This window comes from Dromaius novaehollandiae, chromosome 16, assembly GCF_036370855.1.
Source record: "Dromaius novaehollandiae isolate bDroNov1 chromosome 16, bDroNov1.hap1, whole genome shotgun sequence".
NCBI classification, from domain to species: Eukaryota; Metazoa; Chordata; class Aves; order Casuariiformes; family Dromaiidae; genus Dromaius; species Dromaius novaehollandiae.
Genome location: NC_088113.1, coordinates 16133014 through 16154503, shown reverse-complemented (window position 1 = coordinate 16154503; position 21490 = coordinate 16133014). Strand labels below are relative to the sequence as shown.

General features: G+C 46.4%; 1 long non-coding RNA gene across 1 annotated transcript in view; it reads left to right on the top strand.

Annotated features, from left to right (window-relative positions):
- LOC112986169 (uncharacterized) overlaps positions 1-20659 on the top strand; it is a 33557-nt gene extending 12898 nt beyond the window's left edge. The window contains exons 2-5 of the long non-coding RNA XR_010391940.1: positions 11932-12040; positions 12380-12583; positions 18122-18351; positions 20250-20659. This is a non-coding gene — a long non-coding RNA (uncharacterized LOC112986169). The remainder of the gene's footprint in view (positions 1-11931; positions 12041-12379; positions 12584-18121; positions 18352-20249) is intronic.
- Positions 20660-21490: the final 831 nt, after the last annotated feature.

Here is a 21490-nt window from a genome sequence, read left to right as displayed (position 1 = left end):
TAGCTGTGGGCTGCAATTACGGGGACGTGATGATAACACCCGGTGCCAAAAGTGGCCTCTAATATCACTCAGAGCATGCTAACAAAAGGGTGAAGAATTCAAGCTGCCCTTGGAAGCTCTTTGAAGACAGGGAGTGCAGAGAGAGGAATTACAGCTACCTTTATTTGTGTTTCAAGTGATGCACTTGATAAGTGCTACTAATGGTTAAAAGGATAGCCCTAGAGGTGCTTTGCTTCAGCTTCTTCCATGCTGAAACCTCCTGGCCAGCCTTGCCGAGGTGACCCTCATGTCTCAAGTCAGGTCTCAGGTCACATGAGCTGCTGTGGCAAAGGTGGCTAGCTGTGATGCAGATGTCTTTTATGTCACTGTGTAGACACTGGCATGACCTAACCACGCTAAGCTGGTGAATCGTCTGTACTTAGGACAGTCTTTGGCCAGGTACAGCAACAAGCTTCACACAACTGTCTATAGAACTGTAGACCTGAAAAATAATTCATCTGGATCCAAATGTAAGAAACTGTCCTCTTTGTTCAACAAGATGCACAACGAGGTCGGTTGAATTCTTAGCATAGCTGAGAGCTGCCACCGGGGTTTGAATATCAGGCTCAGCTGGAACTTTGCCTTCATTTTGAAGGTGTTTCAAGCTGCAAAGAATAGTAGTAGTTATCGGCAGGTAGCCTCAGGTAAGAAGCATTTCAAATGCTCCAGTACACAGCTAGCTTTGAAAAATATCCACATCTGCCACAATTGTCTGTTAAAATCCAGTCGGCATGGTGTACTGAGCTGACTCTGTTCCCTTGCCCAGACTGTCACCTGCTGAGTTCATGGCATTGTGAAAAATTGCATGAGCAGAGTACGGACATGTTTTGTTTATCTTGGTTGAAAAGTGGCAAATAATCAGCTCAGGATTTGTAGTTATGTCTTGCATAGAACAGTCTGTCACCTTCAGCCTTTCCTGTGCCCGAAGGAGTCCGGTGCCCATGATCATTCATTGCTCACTTCATTTGATTTTGCTGTGAGCCCCATGGGAGGCTGCAGGAAAATAAAACTCTTTTAGCAATATTTGCTATATATCATCATTGCAATATACAGCAATGACACCATTTCACTATATTTGAATAATGAGAGGTGCCCAAGTATTCTACCTGGTGCCGAAGGTACTTCTCTATCATGTAAAATCACATCCAGCTTATGCAGAGGTTCTTCGGTGAGTGTTCAGTTGGCCAATTTCTGACTGTGTGACCTCAGTAAACTTAAAGCTTTTTGACTTCAGAAGGAATGAATCTGCCATGCTGCTATAGGGACAGAGGACTGTCCACAAGGCATCTGCTTCTTCTAATGAAATTTTCTTTGATTTTCATGATCTGTTGAGGGATGGGAGCAGCACTGCAAGGAATCATGCAGGACTGGCTCAAAAAGGGCTTAAAGGAGGATACGTGAGCATCCGAGGTGCAGAAGAAAATGAGAAAATACAGGTGACCTGTTAAAAAATTTATCCTATTCCTGCAGCTTGCTTGGCGCGGAGGTATAATGTGCCGACAAAATAGGTGTAGACACAGAATAACACTGCACTTAGTATTATTCAAGCTTAATACATTTTTTGACGAGGAGAAGCAAGGCAAGTGTCCTGTTGTTATTCATTGTTTGGTTCGTCTCTTTGCTGCTTGTTTGATTATTTCAACTCTGAGCTCTTGTTTGAAATGTCTCAGCTGGAAGATGCCAGATTTACAGAGCTCTTGCCATGGTGATATAAGAAGTGTATTAGCAGGGTGTTATGGTCCTGCTGTCAAGTCCCTCCTGGGAACCTCAGAGTGGCCCCAGCACAGCTGATGGGTTACTGTCGCCTAAGTGAAGGCAATACTCATCTCTTGGACCTCACCTTTTCTCCTCTTCTGTTGGCAAATGAACCTGATGTAATATTGCAAAAACACATCCTTTGAGTGAAAGTGATAAGAAAGACAAATGTTTGACTTTAGCCAGAGAATTTAAAGAGGCTGCAAACTCCGAGTCCTTTGAAGATTGCCGAGTTCTGCGCTGTGTTAGCTGTCCATATCTATCTAAGAAAACACTCATTTCATCACAGCTGATGACATAAATTCAGACTGGTGAGCAAATGGCTAGATTGAGTTAAATCACCTCTCTATCTGCTAATGGCATTTTTGCCTTTACTTGATGATGAAGGTTATCTTGCTGCTTGGAAATTATAACCTACAACGGTTAGATGGCATTATCTGCAGACTCGGGTGAGATAATTTGCATGAAAAATCCAGGGAATCTCGAACTTACTGGCCTCCATTCACATGAAGCCGAAACGCTTCAAGCCTCCCGCCGCCTTCACGTGCTGTTTCACCAAGGTGCCTCCTGCTACACGGCGGGGAAAGAAGAGCGGCTGGCAGATGATGGATCGCAACGCCGCAGCCCACTCGAAGGTTCGCGGTGACATCACCGATAGAAAGGGGAGCAGCTTGAGCTGTTTATAAAAGTGCAGTTGGGAAGTTTGCCCCGGACTGCATTAGCCTCGCGTCGCTGCCTGCTCGGCTTCTCCCCACTCGAATTCCGAGCGCCTTCGCGGGAAACAAACATCTGCGGAGACACAATGTTAATTGTTGCACTTAGCGCTGCTGTTTACATTTTTGGTGCAGGCAAGTCAAAGCATGTCAAGGCTATCCAAATGGCTAAAACAAGCCAGGAATCGTGTTCGAACTGAAATAGCAAGGGGCTGCACTCTGATCTCTTGTACCAAGTCATTCTGCATTGGTCCCGGAGGACGGAAATCAATTTGGACACCCAGAATGTGCAACACGTAGCAGAGAGGCTTGTGAGGGGGTGGATGTGGTGGAGTCACTGGGAAGCATTAGCAGGTTAATGCAGTTTTCCATTATCTGAAAGCAGTTGGGGATTACCCTGCATTTGTAAGCTTAGAAAGGCAGGCGTCCCCCGGTTCTGCTCCCATCAAAATCCAGCCTAATGGTTCCTTATCAGGAATGATGAATTGCTCTTGTGCCTACTCTCTGGTCCCTAATTTCCTTTTTTTGTGTGTGTGTCTACTTAGAGTCCTTTTTAATTCTAACGTGTACAGCAGTCTCTGAGCTGAGTGTGGCCCTGGTGTTCCTAGTCGGTCTGGTAATTACTGCACTCACCAGGTCCCTTTAGGATGCAATTTCAATGGGGTGTGACTTTCACAATATTTTTTTTCTTGTTGTTGCTTGAGCCACTCCAGGAAGAAGCTGTTAAACACGAGTCTCAGCAGGATCCGTCATGACTGAGGACGGAACAGAATGTAATGAAACAGGGCGAATACGTGTCTCGCTGAGCAGGATATGTTCGCTTAGTTATATGGTTGATAAAGCTTTGGCTGAGGTTCAAAAAGGTGTTCAGCTTTCATCTCTCTGTCTTCCTTCCTCCACTCCCCTAGATATTAATGGCTGCACTCATACCTCCCATATTCAAGGCCTGCTATAATTGCTCGCAGATTTTGTTAATAAAGGATTCGACCTTTTGCCTTTGCTGTTATACAAGCCTCCCTCTGTCTTTGTGGGGATGCCCCCTTCATCCCAGCTTGTCCCGGGCTTCCCTGTGCCCTGGCTGGCTCGGTCCAGCACTGTACGAGGGAACAAACACTAAATCATTGTAATCAGGAATACTGCGCGGAGCTGTGCTGTTGAGGAGGAGGAGGGACGGCGCCACGCCGTGCTCCGGGAGGGTGGTGACCCCGCTGCACACAGGCACCCAAGGACAGCAGCGTGCCGGGTCACTCGTAGCCTCGTCCGGCAGCTCAGGAGCTCGGTCATTTGGTGGTGGGTGTTTTTGGCACCCTGGGCTTGCTGCTTGAAATCATGCTTGCTTTTGGACCCGGGAAACGTTCAAAGCCTGCGTGGGACACTCAGGTTGCACAGGGGCACGTGGCAGTGCTGGGGACTGAGCTCAGCTGGCCCAAGTCCCTGTCTGGTCCCTCAGCCACTTCCCTCACTAACTAAATACGAGGAGAGGGATCTTTCTTTCATTGTGTACGTCCTGGCGGAGGGGAGGCAGCTCTGGGCAAAGGTAACGCAGCAAGGGGAAGCAGAGCTGGGGAGGTGCAGGTTACACCAGGACGAAGGTTTTGGGCTGTGCCTGCTTAACCCTGAGCATCTCCGTAGGTGCAGCTGAGCAGCTGAGTTACGGCATCACACAGAAGTGAGCGGGCATCCAGGGAGTGCAATAACTGTATAATCAAACGTATATCCCTGCCAGGTGGGAAGCGGGGAATGTGTACCCTGCCCCGTCCCCTGCTCCTTTCCAGCATCAACTGCTCCCTTAATGGGATGCCGTTGTCTCCAGACAGATCTCACACCAATTGCAGCAGCTGGGAGTGAAGGGAGGGAAAAATCAATCACGCTGTTTTGCTTCGGTCACATTTCTGCGCTCTGCTTCTGTATCGGCCAACTTCTGATCATGAATTTCTCTTTTATCACATTTTTGGCTATGTCTGCTGTACAAAACTGTAATACTTGAATTAGGGCCTGTGTTTATGAGAAGAGACAAGAATGATTAATATTAATGTAAGCATGAATTAAACCAGTATTTTTATTACTATGGCAATTAATTAAATCAGGGCAGTGACAAATAAGGCCATAGATGCCCGATTAGGTGCTGGTCCACAGGCAACTCGAGGAGAGAAAACAGCCCATTTGAAGTAATGTAACTTGGATCAGGCCCTTAAGAAACAAGAGTTTTACTGCTCCAAATGGATATTAATTTGATTGTTATCAGAACAGGAATCTACCACGGCGTCTCCGGCCAGCCTGTCCTGTCTCTCTGGTGAGACCTGGGTTCCTCTCCCCTGCAGAACAGACTGTGTGTGCACACGACACAGCTGTAAAAAGTTTTGAATAGAAGCGTGTTAGTTAAGTATAGCTTATCGTTAGTGGCTGGCAGCTGGGAAGACCTGAGCTAGCGATGCGAGTTCGGTTTCCCTTTGACTTGAGCACGCTCGGGGTAATCCCAGTGCGCAGGGAGATGAACTGCCCGGCGACCCGCTGCGCTCCTGCTTCTGCAAGGGGCGAGACAGCGGAGCAAGTTAACGTGCGAGCTAATCTGCGAGCAGCTTCTGCTTCTGGCTCCAAATCCTGCTCCGTGCCGAAGCACAGGGAACTGGATTATAGCCCTTTCCTCAGCCTGTCTCGCAGCACACAGCTCAGCCCTGAGCGCCGAGACGTTTCGGAAGCAGTCCCGGGGGCGGGAGGGCAGGGGCGCTGCTGGAGCCGGCGCAGGGAGCCTTGGCCATGCCGGCGCGCAGGGCCCGAGCTGGTGTGCGAGGCACGGCGAGGCACGGCGAGGCACGGCGGGCAGCGGCCAGCGCGGGCGGCCGGGGCCGCACGGCAGCGGCTGTTGTCTCGGCGTCTGCTGGCAGCGCTGGGGCTGTGTGGGCAGGCACATCGCCTGGCAGCGTCCGAGCCGGCCCCGTGCGGCGAGAGTAGTCCTTGAGCACTAGCTCTACCCACAGAGTATTTAGGAAAATAAAAGGAAACCATGCTTACGTTTGGGCTTCCATGGCTGGCTCTTTGCATCTCACTTTCTTATTCTTGGTCATGAAACCAGTCAGCCTGCCCAGCAAGTCAAATCCACATTCTTGAACGTGGAAAGCGTTTGGTGCAGTGTACCATCTCCCAGCCTAAGACCAAGCCAAGGAGCAACGCTTCAGCGATCTTCATTTTCCAGGCTGGTAATTCTGGTTTGACAGAATGGACAACAAAGGCAGTGAATGAGAAAAAGGAATAGGTGGAAAAAAGAAAAAAAACCCAAAGGGAGTGGACATACTGGTTGAAACATCCCGTTTCTTGAAAACCTGATTTTGAGGTATCTGTCAAAGCACTCCGTGTGTTCCTTGTGATTATTATATCACATGGCCTTGGCGTGGTTTTCTGGTATTTTGCAAGGACCACCCAGAAGTGGGCCAGGTTTGGTTACTGGATTTACTAAACAGAACAAGAAACGCAGAGCTCCTGCCTGCTATTCAAAAATAATATCGCAAGGGAAGCAAACCACAGCGAGACCACAGGGAGGTGAAGCCCATTTTCCACTTGCTGCGGGAACTGCCCTCGCTCGCTGCACGAGGCAGGCTCCACATGCTGGGAAGGAGTCCCAAAAGCGCTCCGTCCCCGCCGACTGCCTCGCCACTCTGCTGCCTTTCCGAAGCTGCATCCAGCGGGACGCGGGGTGGGGAAGTGGCTCTGAACAGGATACTCTGGGCTGTTTTCTCTGTGCAGTGAGGTGGAGAGAACAGCCTGTAAGAGAAAACACCAAACGGTGTTGGACTAGAACAGAGAGAGCTTGTTTCTGCCTTCCAATTTTTTGGATTGTGGATCCTGGACCACCTGATGGCTGGAGAGAGCTTTCTGGGGCTCAGCATGCCGCCGAGAGCGCTGCTCCCGCGTCCTCTGCGCTGCCGGTCTGCGCTCCCTTCCTGCCTCGCAGCAGGACGAGGACGAGGAAGACTGGGCGCTGATGGAGAGAGGGGAGGGAGCTTCTCCCTCCCTAGGGAGCCATGGAAACAGCAGGCAAAATAGGGAAGGAAAAGGGCAGAGGACCTGTAGTGATGGGAATTTGAGAGAGCTGTGGAAAGCCAGGCTTGTCTATGTGATCTGCAGGAAGAAATGTTGTGAGAAAGACAGAGCTGTGAAGCAAATAAAGCAGGTTGTTTCAGGAACAGAGAGGACTCACCATATGAAGGCCCCGAGGGTGTTTGGACCTAAAATGATTTAGGCATTGGCTATGTGTGAAGCTTTTCCTTATAACCCAGCCAAAGAGGACATCAGGACTCTCTAACATCTAGCAATATTGTCCAAGTGGCGGCCTAACAGATTGCACAAGGGTAGATGCGCGGCGCTGGTGGAACAAGCCCTCAGGGACTTGGAAGCAGCAGCAGCAGCCAGGCCAGCCGCACTGATCATGTAACGTGTGTGATGGGCAGGGTTTCACCCAACAGACCAGCGTCCTTTCCAACTCGTTTCCATAAGACTAGTAGACACCAGTTGAATAAAACCATTCTGATACTGCTAGAAGTGTAACACTGCTCCACCTCTGCTGTATACCACTGCTCAGTGGGAGGAGCTAAGGCTATAACCAACAGGCCAAAATCTTTCAGACCTGAAGAATTTTGGTGATCTCGGCAATTCATGTTCGCATTAAGACATAAAACATTTTATAATATCAGGAATCCCTGCTTACGCTGGTGTTACATGCTGGCATGGATGGGAAGGAACAAGGCAATGGAGACCTTTAGCTCTCCATACATGGACTCAGTGGCTGCTCTTTCCGGCTTAGCAGCAGTTAAGGGGTTAATGCGAAAAGCTCCGTCCAGTGACCTCTCACTTACTAAATGTGCTTGTTGATTTCTTATTCTCCTAGGCATGATTTTTGTTTGGGAATGAAATGTGCTTACTCACTTATATGCATTTATTACATAGACACGATGTTTGGGTACATCATCCATCAGTGGAAATGTCACACTGTGTAAAAGCTCCGTATCCAGAGTGACAACTGAGTTAGTGCTTGTGTTGTGGAGCAGCCCCCTTGCCAAGGCGCTGCAGCTGGACATATTTAAACAAAACTCATGTACGAACAGCTCCACGAGCAAAAGAGTCAAATATGTATAATTTGCATATATATGTATACATATATAAAAATAAAATTCACTTTTTTATATATTTTTTATATATATATATATGTGCATATAGGTATAGTTATTATAGAAGCTGACAGCTTCTATGGCCACTGGACATCTCACAGGAGACGCGAAGAAGAGCCAGTGGATTTTAGCCAGCGAAAGCCCATAGAAGGGACTGTGATCAAAAGCTATTCTCAGCTGATCGGACTCGGCTTCTCTTGCAAAACAACTCACCGCTCTCAGTTCTGTTAAAGAGATTCAAAATTAGCTGTTGCTAATTCTGCAGCAGAGCTCAAGGCTGAGGATTAAATGGCCCAAGAACGTGTAACGGCCATTTACGCTCTTGGATGAAGCTCCGACTAGAGTAGCAATCTTTGGTACATGGCAGTGATGGCACGTTTACTTAAGCATATTCACTTCTTAGTATGTAATTTGCAACTTCTGCCCTTATTCTACTGCACAGACATTATTTTTCCTTTTATAATGATTCGAAGTTTTCGTGGCAACAGCTGTGAAAGCCAGTGGCAGTCATACAAGTCAAACTTCAAGCAATACTCTGCAAAATACACAGCGATCTATTTTAGTGCGCCATGTCATTAATTAAAAGAGACAGACCAGCCAGGTTTGGAAAATATGATCTGCAGAGTTCAATATTTAAAGGGATTCTGAAGTGGCCATTGAAATTGTCTGCATTTTCTAACCAGAGAAGTACGACTAGAAAAATTAAGCCAAATATTAATTAATCTCAGAATTGAAATAAATGATTTATGTTAGTTATCAGCTGACTCTGCTTATGACACTTGTTTTGGGTATAGGCTTATTAACTTAATATGGTAATAATGGGAAAGGCAAAGAGTGGGATTAATGCCATAAGAACATTGAAATTTTGAAAAATACTTTCTAAATTTATCATAGTAATTTTGCACTATAGTAATAAGGGATTTTGATGTCCATCCATCCAATTTGTGGGACACAGGCATTGTTTATGACAGCAATCATTTGCTTAACTCAAGTGTTGAGCGAGTAACACTTTAGTGCACCAATATTTCACTAGTCAGCTTTAGCACTGACTCTAGTTATGGTCATACTTGTGGCAATATCTTGGGCCCATGCTTTTACAGGCTGGGTTGATATCTATTTATAACCTTTATTTTTACAGAGAAGAGCTAAACCTAATTTCGAGAATTTTGAAGCTTTGCTTTCTCCAGTTGGACTTTTTTTCTTTTACTGAAGCTGCTGATGATTTTTTTGTAAAATGTTTCAACTGAACATGTTCTGCTTAAAAGATTTTCACTTGAAATCGTTCGTGGGAAATTTCTAAAGGTAATGAAATGGCAATGGTATGTTTGTTTTGATTTGAGAATATAATTACAATTCCAAATTTTGCCTGGCATTTTCTAATATCTTTAAAAATGACTAAAAAATATTGTTTTCCTAAAAACGTTTGTATTTGATCAAACTCCCATGTGTGCTTTGGAAATGTTTCCAGTGAAAAGATTCTAACCCGCTTGCTTTATGTTTGAAGGAGCAGTGATCGTTGCAGTAGGGTGTAACTGCCATTGCTTCCAAGCTCTTTGATCACAGCATGTTCACATCTAAATCTGAGCTGGGATCTAGATCTCATTTTTATGCCTCAGGCTATAATTTGTGGGTTTCTTTGACAAAAGAATTTCTTTTATAAGATACATATTGCACACAAGGGCAGCACCGTGCTTTTCCTCACTCTGTGGGAGGATGCAGCCTTTTAAAAAATGAGTTGTGATTCCCTTTAGTGAGAGGGCAGAAGAGGTCAGGTACTCCGGGCCTGGAAGGCTGGGATTTCGATATGTCGGAAACCGTGTCAGGTGAGCATCACATATGTGAGATTAATGACCGCGGAGAGGAATCCTCTGTGCCGTGGGAGCAATTTGTTTCTTGCATAAAGAATAATACAGATGTGAAGCTGAGAAGCATTTTCGATTTAGCGATGGGAGCAGTGTAAGAGCGGTGCCCTGGGGCTGGCTGCGGGTTAGGTCGCTGCTGCACGGGGATAGATGCATACAATGTGTGCGTTCAGCTGTGCGTGTTGTTTGAATTTGCAAAGCTTCTAAGGCTGCATATGACAACCAGAAAGGATGCAGAAATAATGGCAGAAATTATCCAGTTGTTCAGCCACTGTTTGCACAAGAAATTGCAGTGTCTGTGGGAGTATTTGCTCCTGTTTAGCTTTAACTTGGGTGCCTAAAAGAGACAGCTCATTTTGCTAGACTCCCGCAGTGGGAGGCGGTTTTGTCATGTCGAAAATCTTCTCAGGACATTACTGATGTGTTTAGTTTGTGCATATATAATATTGGCAATGAAAACTGCCTATTTGAATGCCATGGAGACTGGGATTCCCTGGCCTCAGTAAGGGCTCCTGATTTCCCCAAACTGTTAGGTCTGTCTGTAATGCCGCATTTCAATGAACAGATTGTAGACAAATGTGTTATTTATTGAGCTCCCAATCTTTTATTTTAGTATTACTGTAATAAAACTTACTTTCTGGAGAAAATAACTTAAACATGGCCAATTTGTCTTTTCATCATGACCATTATCATGATAAAGGACAATGAAAGAAACTGTGTTCCTGATTTGTTTTGTTTTGAAAAAAAAAAAGGAAGCAAGTTTTAAAAGTATAGTATAATTGTCATGTTATATCTGCATACCTAAAGTTGTGCGGCCTCAAAACTTTGCATCCTCTGCCAGGCAAAATGGTTTCCTTTCCGCTGCGTACTCTTCTTAAATCATTATCTGTTTATACAAAAATGTCAGATGGCAGAAACAGGGAGAAGTAAATGGGGGTGTGCTGGATGGTATCCGTTTTGACTAAGACACAATAAGCCTATTTCCAGTAAGAAGAAGATTGTACTGTCAGTGAAATGGTATTACCCTGCCTCTTCCAGTGTGTCTCCAGCTGACAGATCAGGGAAGAAACATCAATATTACTGCACAACATATTTCCCCTCTGAATGAAAGGGCTTTATATCGCAAACACATGCTAAAAATGACTTTTGCATTCGTGCTAATTTCTGAGGCAGTGCTGGGCATATGCCGCTTATCTAATCTTGATTGCTGCACTAAACCGAGCCACGCTGTTCTGCTTTATCCTTTGCATAATTTCAGATGTGGTTTCTATTTTCTTTGCACTTCACCAAGGTAGCATATAACTGCTTGGAAAAATGTTAACATCTGTGACAGGGGAAAAAAAAAAAGGAAAGGAATTCATCAAAGCCCTAAGATTTATGGGCTAAATCCTTAGACTTTGGTCCAGGTGGTGGGTTTCTCTGCTGAGGCAGCAGAAAGCAGCCCAAGCGCTGCCCGCGCGGAGCAATCAAGGCTCGTCCCGGCGGGCGCCAGGGCAGCGCCGTGCTCCCGCCTGGCTCTCGGCCGCCCGCTCCCCATCGCCGCCGCACGCGCGGGCCGGAGCACGTAGCCTCGAGGCAGCCCGGGCCGGCAGCTGCCTGCAGCTGGGCTGTGCGGCGGTGGCGGCCCCGAGGCCGGGCTGCATCGTGCTGGAAACCCTTTCGGCCGGCCGCGGTCGGCTGCGGGGAGACGGCGGCAGAGTCGCCGGTGTGGCGAGGGCTGAGCTGGGGTGATGGAGATGGCCCTGTAGTGCCGAGTTTTGGTGTGTTGAATCCTGCATCCCCCAGCTAGGAAAACCCTTTCGGTGCAAAAACAGTGGGTGCACCTGGATGGCCAGGACGGGTTCGCTGACACTGCTGGGGCCAGCGAGCCCTGCAAAAGCCCCGGGGGAAGCGGCTGTGCCCAGAGAGGCAGCACAGCGGGGCCTCGGTGCCGCCGGGCACCCGCGCAGCTCCATGGCTGTACCTCACCCCGGAGCAAAGCCCGGGGGCATCGCGAGCCTTGCCGGCGAGGCTGCCACCTGCCCCGATGCACCTGAAACGATAAGTAAAAGCTCAGTGCCTGGAAGAAATGTGGCCTGGCCACGCAGGACGCAGGTCCCTCCTGCACGTTCCCCGCTGGCTCACAGAGCTGGCAGCGATAGCTGAGCGGTGGGAACGGCTGCGCTCCTCCGGGGCAGCGGGGAGGGTTTACCCTGCTGCAAACAGCCAGGGGCGAAAGGATAAAACTGCCTCAGGGAGGATGAGGCGCCAGGGAAAGCCAGGGCTTGAGCAAATCTCAACTTGCGGTTGAGGTGCATGAGAAGCAGGGGATGGGGCTGTCTTCATCCATCCTTTTTTTCTGAACTTTGATGATCACATTTTCAAAAGCTGCCCCTCATTTTTCTTTTCTTGCATTTCCAGGTATTAGTACAGCTGCAGGCAGAGCAGCAACATCATGTATGCAGATGTCTGAGCTATTTCTGGTGATGTAAAAAGAAGACACTGATAAGGCTGATTGGAAAACCTCAAGGTGTGGACTTGATTTCCTCCAAGTATGCAATGGAGGGGCCCCTTGGTGGGAGCATAATAGCGCGCGTGTAAGCAGGGTGGCACAGAGAGAAGTCGGAAACTCTTTGGGATCTTGGAGAGCTAAAAGCGAAGTTGCCTTTTAGTATTATTCATGGTTTAGTCACCAAATTCCTGGTCTTTCTAAATGATACTGTTAGGATGAATTGCTCTGCCGTGGACAGAAAATTAGTTGTGCACTGATGTAATATGGGAAGACACTTCGCAGCTAGTCTGCCACTGACTATCATTATTATTATTACTACATCATTGTAATTATTGTTATTTTTCTGTCTTTTTTTAGGGAATAGTAAGAAATTAAGATTTGAAGTGGAAGAGTCAAAGTTGTTGGGACTGTTTTACTATTCACAGAAGATGACCTGCATATTTGTGGTTTCACAAGTACCACCAGTGCTTTAACGGTCATGCTGTTATAGTCTGCTAGAAACATCCATTCAGACGGGATACCCATTCCTGGAAAAGATAGCGAGTGTCTGGAATGGAAACGGTATGTTCTTTTGAAAGTTTTGGTTGTCACTATATGTTACTGACAGCATTAATATTGCAAATTGGAATACAATGTAGAAACATGAAGGGATTTACTACTACAGAACTGGATGTGTTACGTGATGTAGTGCTGTGATATTAGACAACACGACATTTCATGAATAAAACAGAAGATCTTACAACACTCCTTAAAAAAAGAAAAAAGTGATGGGGCTTGAAGCTGGTCACATTTAGAGGGAAACTCTCTGAGGACTATTTCAAATGCTGGTAATTTAATGATGCCTTTCTTAAATCTAATTTTGTACTGACTACAATTAATAAAATCCACAGGAGCAAAGATAAGAGTTAATCAAATCAGATCAGTGCAGATATAGTAATGAATAACAGGATTTACGTTAACATTTAAAAACTGTAATGCAACACCATCTAAAAGCTCATTAGTGGAACCTGAGAGAAAAAAGCTACTAACCAAATAAAGCGACTGCTCCTCTTTAGATTAAATACACTCTAAGAGGAACCCAAACCTTTGCTCAGAGCCCTGGAAGGAGAAGGAGAAGCAGGAAATCGCTACCCTGGCTTTTTTGTGGTGGCTGTTTGACCTGCAGTGTGACTGAGCAACCCCAGAGCCGGTGGTCACTTGACCAGATGAGGGGCCTGGCTAGCAGAGCCACCCTTCTTGGATGTGTCCTAGCTAACCCTTTGGCCTGCACGGAGTGTGGGAAAGGTGATACTCTGCAACCTCTTTTGGCAACTACTCCCTTCCCTTGCACCGCCAGAATGACAGGAACTGGCCGAAATGGAGGCCACGATCTGCCCTGTGGCCCCTAGGCACTGGTGGGCTCAGTGGCTACCTCAAAATTCAGCTGGCTATTCCTGACACCTGGGACGTCTCCTAAATCCCAGACCCTTGCATCCATTACTGTCCGTGTGCACAGGCCAGATTCCCCCTGAGATGCCCAGAAATCCCGTCTGCCCTCGTGTGCAGTTAACGCTGTGGCCCTGGGAAAGACTTCAAGCGGAGTGGTCTGCCCGACGCTGGCTGCATGGCACCACCGCACCGGCAGGCAGGACGGCTGGGAGCTGCAGACGAGACAGGGAGCCCGGGACCTGCGTAGGCTGCGGGTGTGCTGCAAGGTGCAGGCGCGCGTTCAGCTCTCCCCTCTTGAACGGCCAGATGGCTGCGGAGCTGGCTCCGGCTGCTGCACTGGGAGAGAAGTGTAGGTGAGCAGCAGGGCTGGCTCTGAGCCCAGCCTGGGGTTTATTTTTACACAGATGCAACCACTGTCCTTATTTGCCACTTCCCATACAGTACTGTGTAAGTGCAATGCATTATTCTTCACATTATTTTATTACCAGAGAATCACGACTCTTCACTGAGGGAATATTCTCATGGCTGAACTCAGACTCAAGAGCATTTCGGCCTCTACAACTCTCACTAGTGTTGACGTGGAATAATTTCCCCCTTATTAATCTCTGGATCTTGTGATTCTGAAGTTGCATCTGGAGAATATTAAACATGGTAGCCTGTCTGTGCTTCCTTTTTCCTTTTTTGTTTAGAAAAGTATTTATCCACATTTCTTTGAAGCCACATGTTCAGTCCTGGGTTCTTGAATTTACACAGTAAGATCTGTACACCCTGGCTGGTGGACCACAAACCTGGGCACACAACTCTTTGCACAACTCTTTGTGCATTGTTGGTTGTTGTTGTTGCTGTTGTTGTTGTTGTTATTATTATTATTATCAGACTCCACTGGGAAATTGCTCCATTATAAATAAGCATTTTCATAAGCATGATCAATTTTAAGCTCTCAACAACGGAACAAAAACATCGCTATGATGCTATTCGGCTTATAACTTTCCAGCTAGAGCCACTCTCTGCCAATTAGTGGAAGAATTACTGTGCTGAGAATATTTGGCAATGCCACAGGCAGCATGTCCTAGGCAGGTTCTAGTCTATATACGTGCAGTCTTCCCACCTAAATCATGGGGATGTGCTGAGGAGGCTGTATTCGGGGACACACTTACCAGAGCAACTAGTTGTGCCCATAGACTTGCTTGTGCCTACTTAGAAGTCAGTGGAGGCCCGTTTGCACATATAAGCTGTGCCATGTATTAGTATCCCCTGCTTTTATTATCAGCTCGTAATTCGTGGTTCTTCAGTTCACCGCACTGAATCGCTTTAGCACCTCGGCTGGGACCCGAACCTGCAGATGTTTCTTGTGCTCGCACTATCTGCCGAAGCAACCCCGTGGCAACCGGTGTTACCCCCCAGCAGTGAATGCTACTAGTATTGGTGCTAGTCATATGATTAATAGGATCAGTGGCATAGGTTTGCAAACCTGGGATTTCTCCGGTCTCCCTCTCCTCTGTTAATGACTTGTGGGGATGGAAAGTGTTAAGAGTGTCTAAAGCAGTCATAACAAAACTGGAGAAGCCCTCAGGCTTTGGCATCAGAAGAATCTGTATTGCCTCAAGTTCCACTTTGGAGGCTTACTACACCTTGAAATATAATTAATGGGAGATCTGCTAATTTTTGATCTTGAAGTTCATTTTTGCCATGCTCAGCATTTCAAAAAATTGAGATGATGAACACTTGGTGTTGCAGAATGTTGCCAAAAAATACAAGTTTTGAGCATTCCTCCTCCTGATTTGTTTTGACAGATATTTCATATTCTGAAGCTGCCGTTAGAGCAATAAAAACAAAAATCACCACAGAAAAACAAACACCAGCTCCCCTTCCAGCAAAACCAATATATTTTTCAAATGCTGGAAAATTGTGCAGCCAGAGCCCATTGAATTTCCACAGGAGGTAAAGCTCATTAGCAGACACATGAAAGACAGCAAGCAGATTATTGTGAAAAAGGTATTTGTACAGTTACTTCAGCAACACTTTATTTAATGTTTCTGGTTGCTGGCACTCGGACAGCGTGTGTGACCTCGGTTAGGGAATGGTTACTGCTGAAAAACAGACCCGCCAAGAGCCTTCACAGTCAGCTGGAAGACTGGAGCGAAGGAGTTCAATGAAAGGAGGCAATAAAGACCTTTCTCTTTTTATTAAAGCATCGGACCAGCTATTCAAGAAAGTACAGGGAAAAGGGAGAGAGGCTCTGGAGCGGGGAGAGGAGGGGGGCGGCGCATGCGCGGGACCGCGGGCCGTGGGAGCCGAGCACCTTCGATTTGGCCCCAATCAAAGGAGATTTGTGCTAAGCCGGTTGCCTCGAGATCCCTGCCACCGTGGGCCGACGGAGCACACAAGAGCTTTCTGTTATAACTTCCTGCGCTTTGTTTAAGAAAATACATTAACTAGAGGAAGAGAGTTCTCGCTACAACCCTGATTACTATTTCCTTTAATTCCATCAAAATGACTTCTTCCCGAGCCAGACGCTCTCCCCGGCCCGTGGAGTGGCCGAGCTCCCTTCATCTTTTCTGCAGTTAATGTTTTGCAGATTTCGGCAAGGCTCCTGGGCCGCGGGTATAGAAGTACAGTTTAAGCAGTGACAAATAGAAAGCACATGCTTATTAAAGCTGCGTTACACAACTCAGAGCTGCTTTAATGTCCTCTGCTCCTAAACCAACAAACCTGCGGGGACTTGTGCCCACCTGTGTGTGTCTTGGAAGAGGAAGGTAGGTCTGAGGTTGGGGTGACTCACGAGAAGAAGCTGGTAGATGGAATCGGGTCGGCGCAGACCGTGCCAGCACCGCTCGTGTCCGCTCGAGGTCACACGTGGGAGCGGACCCGTGACGGTGCCCACGCCGCGAAACCGGAGGCGGGAGTAGGGGTTGCTGGGCCAGGCTGGCAGCCGGCACGCGCGTGATTTACTTGCCTGTACCCAACCTGCGCGCTTGCACACTGGGTTAATCCGGGTTCAGCTATGCAAGCCCAGTTTTTGCAGGTCTGGTTCACTATTAATTAATATTTCCTTTGCCGCCGAGCAGTGTCCCTTTGGCTGGTGGCTGGGGATGCTGGTGAGGACCAAGAGCCGCGATTTCCCGGCCGGTGGCAGCTCCTGGTTTCCCTTCTCCCTGGGGTGAGGGAGAGGCCCTCGGGGGGCCGACGGCGCGGGAAGGCGGCAGAGGCACGGGGCACCGTCCTCCTCGTGCAGCGGGATGCCTTCCCCCGGGCTGCAGCAGCCCTGGAGTATTTTCAGCCATCGAACTTTGTTTTTGTGGCAGGCTTTGCGAGCCAGGCTCCTCACCGCCCTGGTTTGAGCCCCTCGGTGCTCGGCAGCGCACGGCGCGTGCTCGGTATGCGGCACGAGCAGCGCCTGGCCGAGACAAACGTTCCTGCGCGGACTCGAAGGCTGCGTCTTATTTAATTTTGTCGTTTCCAATTAAACTTTCCCTGTCCTTCCCGTACTGTTTTGAGTCCTGTTTAGTGCTAATATTTAATATACACACACTTTGAAGTGTTTTCCTTGTGGCAGCCACATATTTCAAACATTCTTTCAAAGATAAAAATAATGTTTGATTTTTAGCTTCTTGCTTTCTTCTGTAGTTTTCGTGGTTACAAAAACGTTGACGGTTTGGTTCAATTAGCATCATACCAGGATTTTCATACATTTGGAATGGGAAGGGGGGAGGGCAGAAAAACAGCCCGTGAAGGCACTGCGCACTGCTGCATGTAAAACTAATAGAAGAGAAGTGAAATAACATGGGATATTATCACAGCTTTTTTTCAAAAATGCTTTCTGAAGTTATCTGTATATTTTAAGTTTCCCACAGTGATACACTTTAAGTTTTTAAAACAACACAAACATTTGCCTTGGCTAACAGCCTATTGTAAAGAATAAAAATTATCAACACAGCTAAATGGCTTAAAAAGACAAGGTATTCTCCCCGAGGAAAAGCGGAGAATGTAAAAGTAATCTGTTCGGGCGCAATCCTATTCACGTGTAGCCAGCAAAAACAAACCGGTTGAGTCAGCTATCTCTTTTAAATGGAGAGATTTCTTTCTTTACCTGTCCATCATCTCTCTAGGATGCTCACGTACCATCTGACCGGGCTACTTTAAGTACAATTAATAATTGTTCTGTATCTTGTTGGTGCTTTTTCAGTAATAACATGACATTTATTTATTGCTCTTCTGCAAGAACTAATAAAAAAGCCAGAGGGGCTATCGAGTCCCACGATCCACTAGCAGATGGCTGTGAGCACATTATCTGGACTGTATAACCCCCAAAAGGTCATTTTTGTCATGGTCTGAGCCTATTGCATTAGCACAGGTCATTGAAATACATTTTTTCTTCTCTGTTACTTGTTCTTCAGGCTTTCTGTGAAAAGCAACAATAAAGTTCAAACCTCTGCCATGCTGAATTCCTTGGCAGCTTTTTAAAGCTGCCCGGAAACCATTGTGAAAGCTTCCATAATCAGATAATGACTGATATACAGTGTGAGCTGATAGAAGTGTTTGAAAATAAAATGCAGGGTTGCTATAAAATGGCTTTACTAGATAGTAAATAACATTTCAAACATATGCAAGGGAATCACATTCCAGTCCTGCTTTCTCTCCGCCACCTTCCTTTCCTTTCCTTTCCTCCAGGATCGCTCCTGGGGAGTCCGCCGCAAACTCAGGCTGCTCCGACTTCGGGTGATGTCCACGGGCTGCACCCAGAGCGTTTTCCCGAGGCTGGGGAGGGACGGGAGGTCGAGAGGAGCTGCAGCCCTGCTTCAGCACCACGGTGCTGAGTGGAGCCGGCAGGCGGGCGCAGGGCCACTTGATCCGGCAGGGTCCCTGCTGCTGCCTCTGATAGATGTGAAGTGATCGGAGAGGTGAGTCCTGGCGAAAGATGAGTGCATAGAGTGACTGTCAAAGGTCTCGAGAGGCTGTTCTGTTGCCAAGAAGGAAAAAGATCCAATATGCACCATACAAAAGCAGTGTTTGATCAAAATAAACCAGTGACAGTGACCTTGGCAATGAAAAGGACTTGCTTGTGCGAAGCTGTAGATGAATGAATGATCAGTTAGTGGAAAATATTATTTGCCTGGGAAAGCTTAACATTTGAATAAGGAAAAAAGACTGCTTCTTATCTGTAGCAGATCACTGCGCCCTATTGAAAACACTGCTGTGACTTTTTCTCTCGCTCTCTCTGAAGCTGTTCTTTTTCAAATAGGGCTAAAGTGAAACAAATGTTTAATTGTCTCGTTTCTAGTCACTAATCTGAATTTCAGCACAAACACATAGCATTGCTTAACAGAGGAAGGAAAAAATGCGATTGTTTAGAATGAATGTATGGTCTTCTTTGAGCACAGAGACTATGGGCTACTGTTAGCAAACTGTGCAGAGGGTTCTTGAGACTTGTAAATTATTGATAAAACTGAGGTTAAATGTTTTTAACCAGCAATGAAAATTTATGGGGTCATCTCAGAGACTGAAGCATCTGATAAAGACACGAGATTTGGTGGGATTTTTGCATAGAGATGCAGAGGATGGCTGTGTTAAGTGCTGTTGTAGGTCCCAGTTCACCGAGGTACATACACACACTGAAACACATGAAAAATCTGTTGAAGTTAACAAGAATACTCTGAATTTTAAAATAGAAAGGTGCTTAACTACCTTCCTGGGGCGTTAAATGGCTGCGGATGTCTGGCCCAAGGTTGACCGAGTTTTGGTAAAACTGAAGTCAGCCTACTTGATGCATTTTGCCCTTTCAGTGTGAAATCACAAGTGTTTTTCAAGGGAATTTTGTGAGTGCCTCTGAATGCAAAATCCAGCTTGTGGATGTGTGGATGAAAGGCTCTGTATAAATGTCAGCTTTTATTATTGTTACGAATTTCCGGCTTCTGTTATTAAGACATTTTATACGGATCTTTGTGTGTCTCTCCGTCTGTAAGGTTGGATTAAATGCCTGCCACAAATCTCCCTGGCATCCCATGGAGGGGATTGCTTTAACTCTATGCTCTTCTAACCTTTCCTTCTGTTCAGGGAATAAACCTTCTTTTAAAAAAAATGACCTCATAAAAACGGAGTAAACTCTGAGCTCTTTGTTTTTTTCAGGTCTAACCTCCAGGAAGACTATAAATTCATTTATTCTATAAAACACAGAGAAGTAAATCTTCAGCATAATGTGTGGGGAATTAGCCACTTAACTCCCATTAACATTAATGGGAACTGAATATTTATTTACCCCACAGCATATAAATCTCAGCCTTGTAACTTCTACAGTTTCTAACTAAAATGTTTCCATTGTTCTAAGGATCATGGTTATCCTGCTAGAGTGTTTACTAGGCTGTCAGCCTGAGCAAAATATATTGGAAGTTTCAGCCCTTTCCCTTCAAGTAAGCACGGGGGCTCCGTAATGAGAACTTTTTGAAACCTCTGTGTGATAAGCTCAGTTGATTCAAACCTCCTCCGCTTGGTGCTGGTCTCATCATTCCTGCTGGAGCTAAAATTGTTTGACATGAATAAACTTTTGTGACTGATAGACTTCTGGTCTAAGCCCAGGGTGATGGATGGATGGGATTGAGGCTCTTGGTGCTTTACAGTGAGTCTCCACCTCTTCCAGGATCTGTGTTTCTTCCTTTCTTCCTTCGGATTTGGCACAGGCACATGTTTTCATTGCAAGAGAATGACACTTTGCAACTCTTTCTTCTCTACTTAAAGCCAAGATCAGGCAAACCAATCAACCACAACACAATCCGGCTTTAAGGTGATCTTTTCTCTCTCCTAGAGGGAAGTGAAGGGGCTACAGACTCAGCAAGACCTATCGGAGGCTTCACAGCTGCTACATGAATTTACGTGGAAGACAGGGGTGCTCTCAGAATGGGTGAGCTGATGGACCCTAATAAAGATATGAATTTGAAAACTGCCAATCACTGGCTGAAATCCAGGCTCATTATACTCAATGGCAAAACTTCCCATGACTTCAGTGGAACAGGTTTAACTATTGCAGGAAACTATTTTCCCCTAAAGCACTCGGTAGAAAGCTATCGCTCTGCTCTATGGTTTAGTTGAACCACTCTGAGGAAGTTAATAAAAAACTCTAGATTTTTGATTAAAAATAAATGAGTAACTATGGAAGCAAAATGGTTCCATTTTGCCTTCAATCTATATATGACGTATTTTGGGTATAAAGCCTTATTCTACACCTCAGTGGGCTGGGCAAAAAGCAATGGGCTTAAACTGCAACTAGAGAGTTTTGGGCAAGACATCAGAAAAAGCTTCCCCAGGGTAGGGGTTGTGAAGCCCAGCTGCAGACCATGCAGGCTGCTGTCTTTAGGAACAGGCTAGATAAACTGTGAAGAAGGACCTGGGTGGTCTAATCTTAGGCTGGACAGCTGAAGAGCAAGGGGTGGGAGAGTGTATTAGACAATCCCTGCCAGCTTTGTGACTCTAACAAAGCCAGCAGTAAATCCACTGATTTTCATGGTTGCTGGATCAAGTCTGTTTAGTTCTGTAAGACTTGTCAAAGAACAAAGAAAACTGTATTCAATACCCTGTCCTTCAAACACCAAAGAATCTGGATTTGGGGCAGAAATTATTCTGGAATATTGTGTTAGGAGAGCAGAAAACTGGTCGCGACTGACCCGTGGCTGAAATCCTGTTGAGAGTCCTAGCAGACTACAAAACCATTGCAAGGCAGAAGGACTGCATGGAAACCCAAACCCCGGGTGAAAGTTCCCTGTGTGAACAGTTCATGTCACCTTCCAATCTGACTTGCCCCGTTCTGCCCCGCGGTGATCGTGGGCGCCGGTGGGTTGCTCGTACGTCGTGTCAGTGTAATGCAGAACCTGCATTCCTTTCCCATGCCGAACTCCACATTTTTTGTGGGAGTTCAGCACATGCAAACATTGCATGCACAAGCGTTGCAAGACCTGGCCTTTTATGGTATTTTTACAGACAGCTCTTGACTGAGCTAAGCATCTGAGCTGAGTGTAATGCCTTTTTTAATAGCGTATTGAAATGATGGCT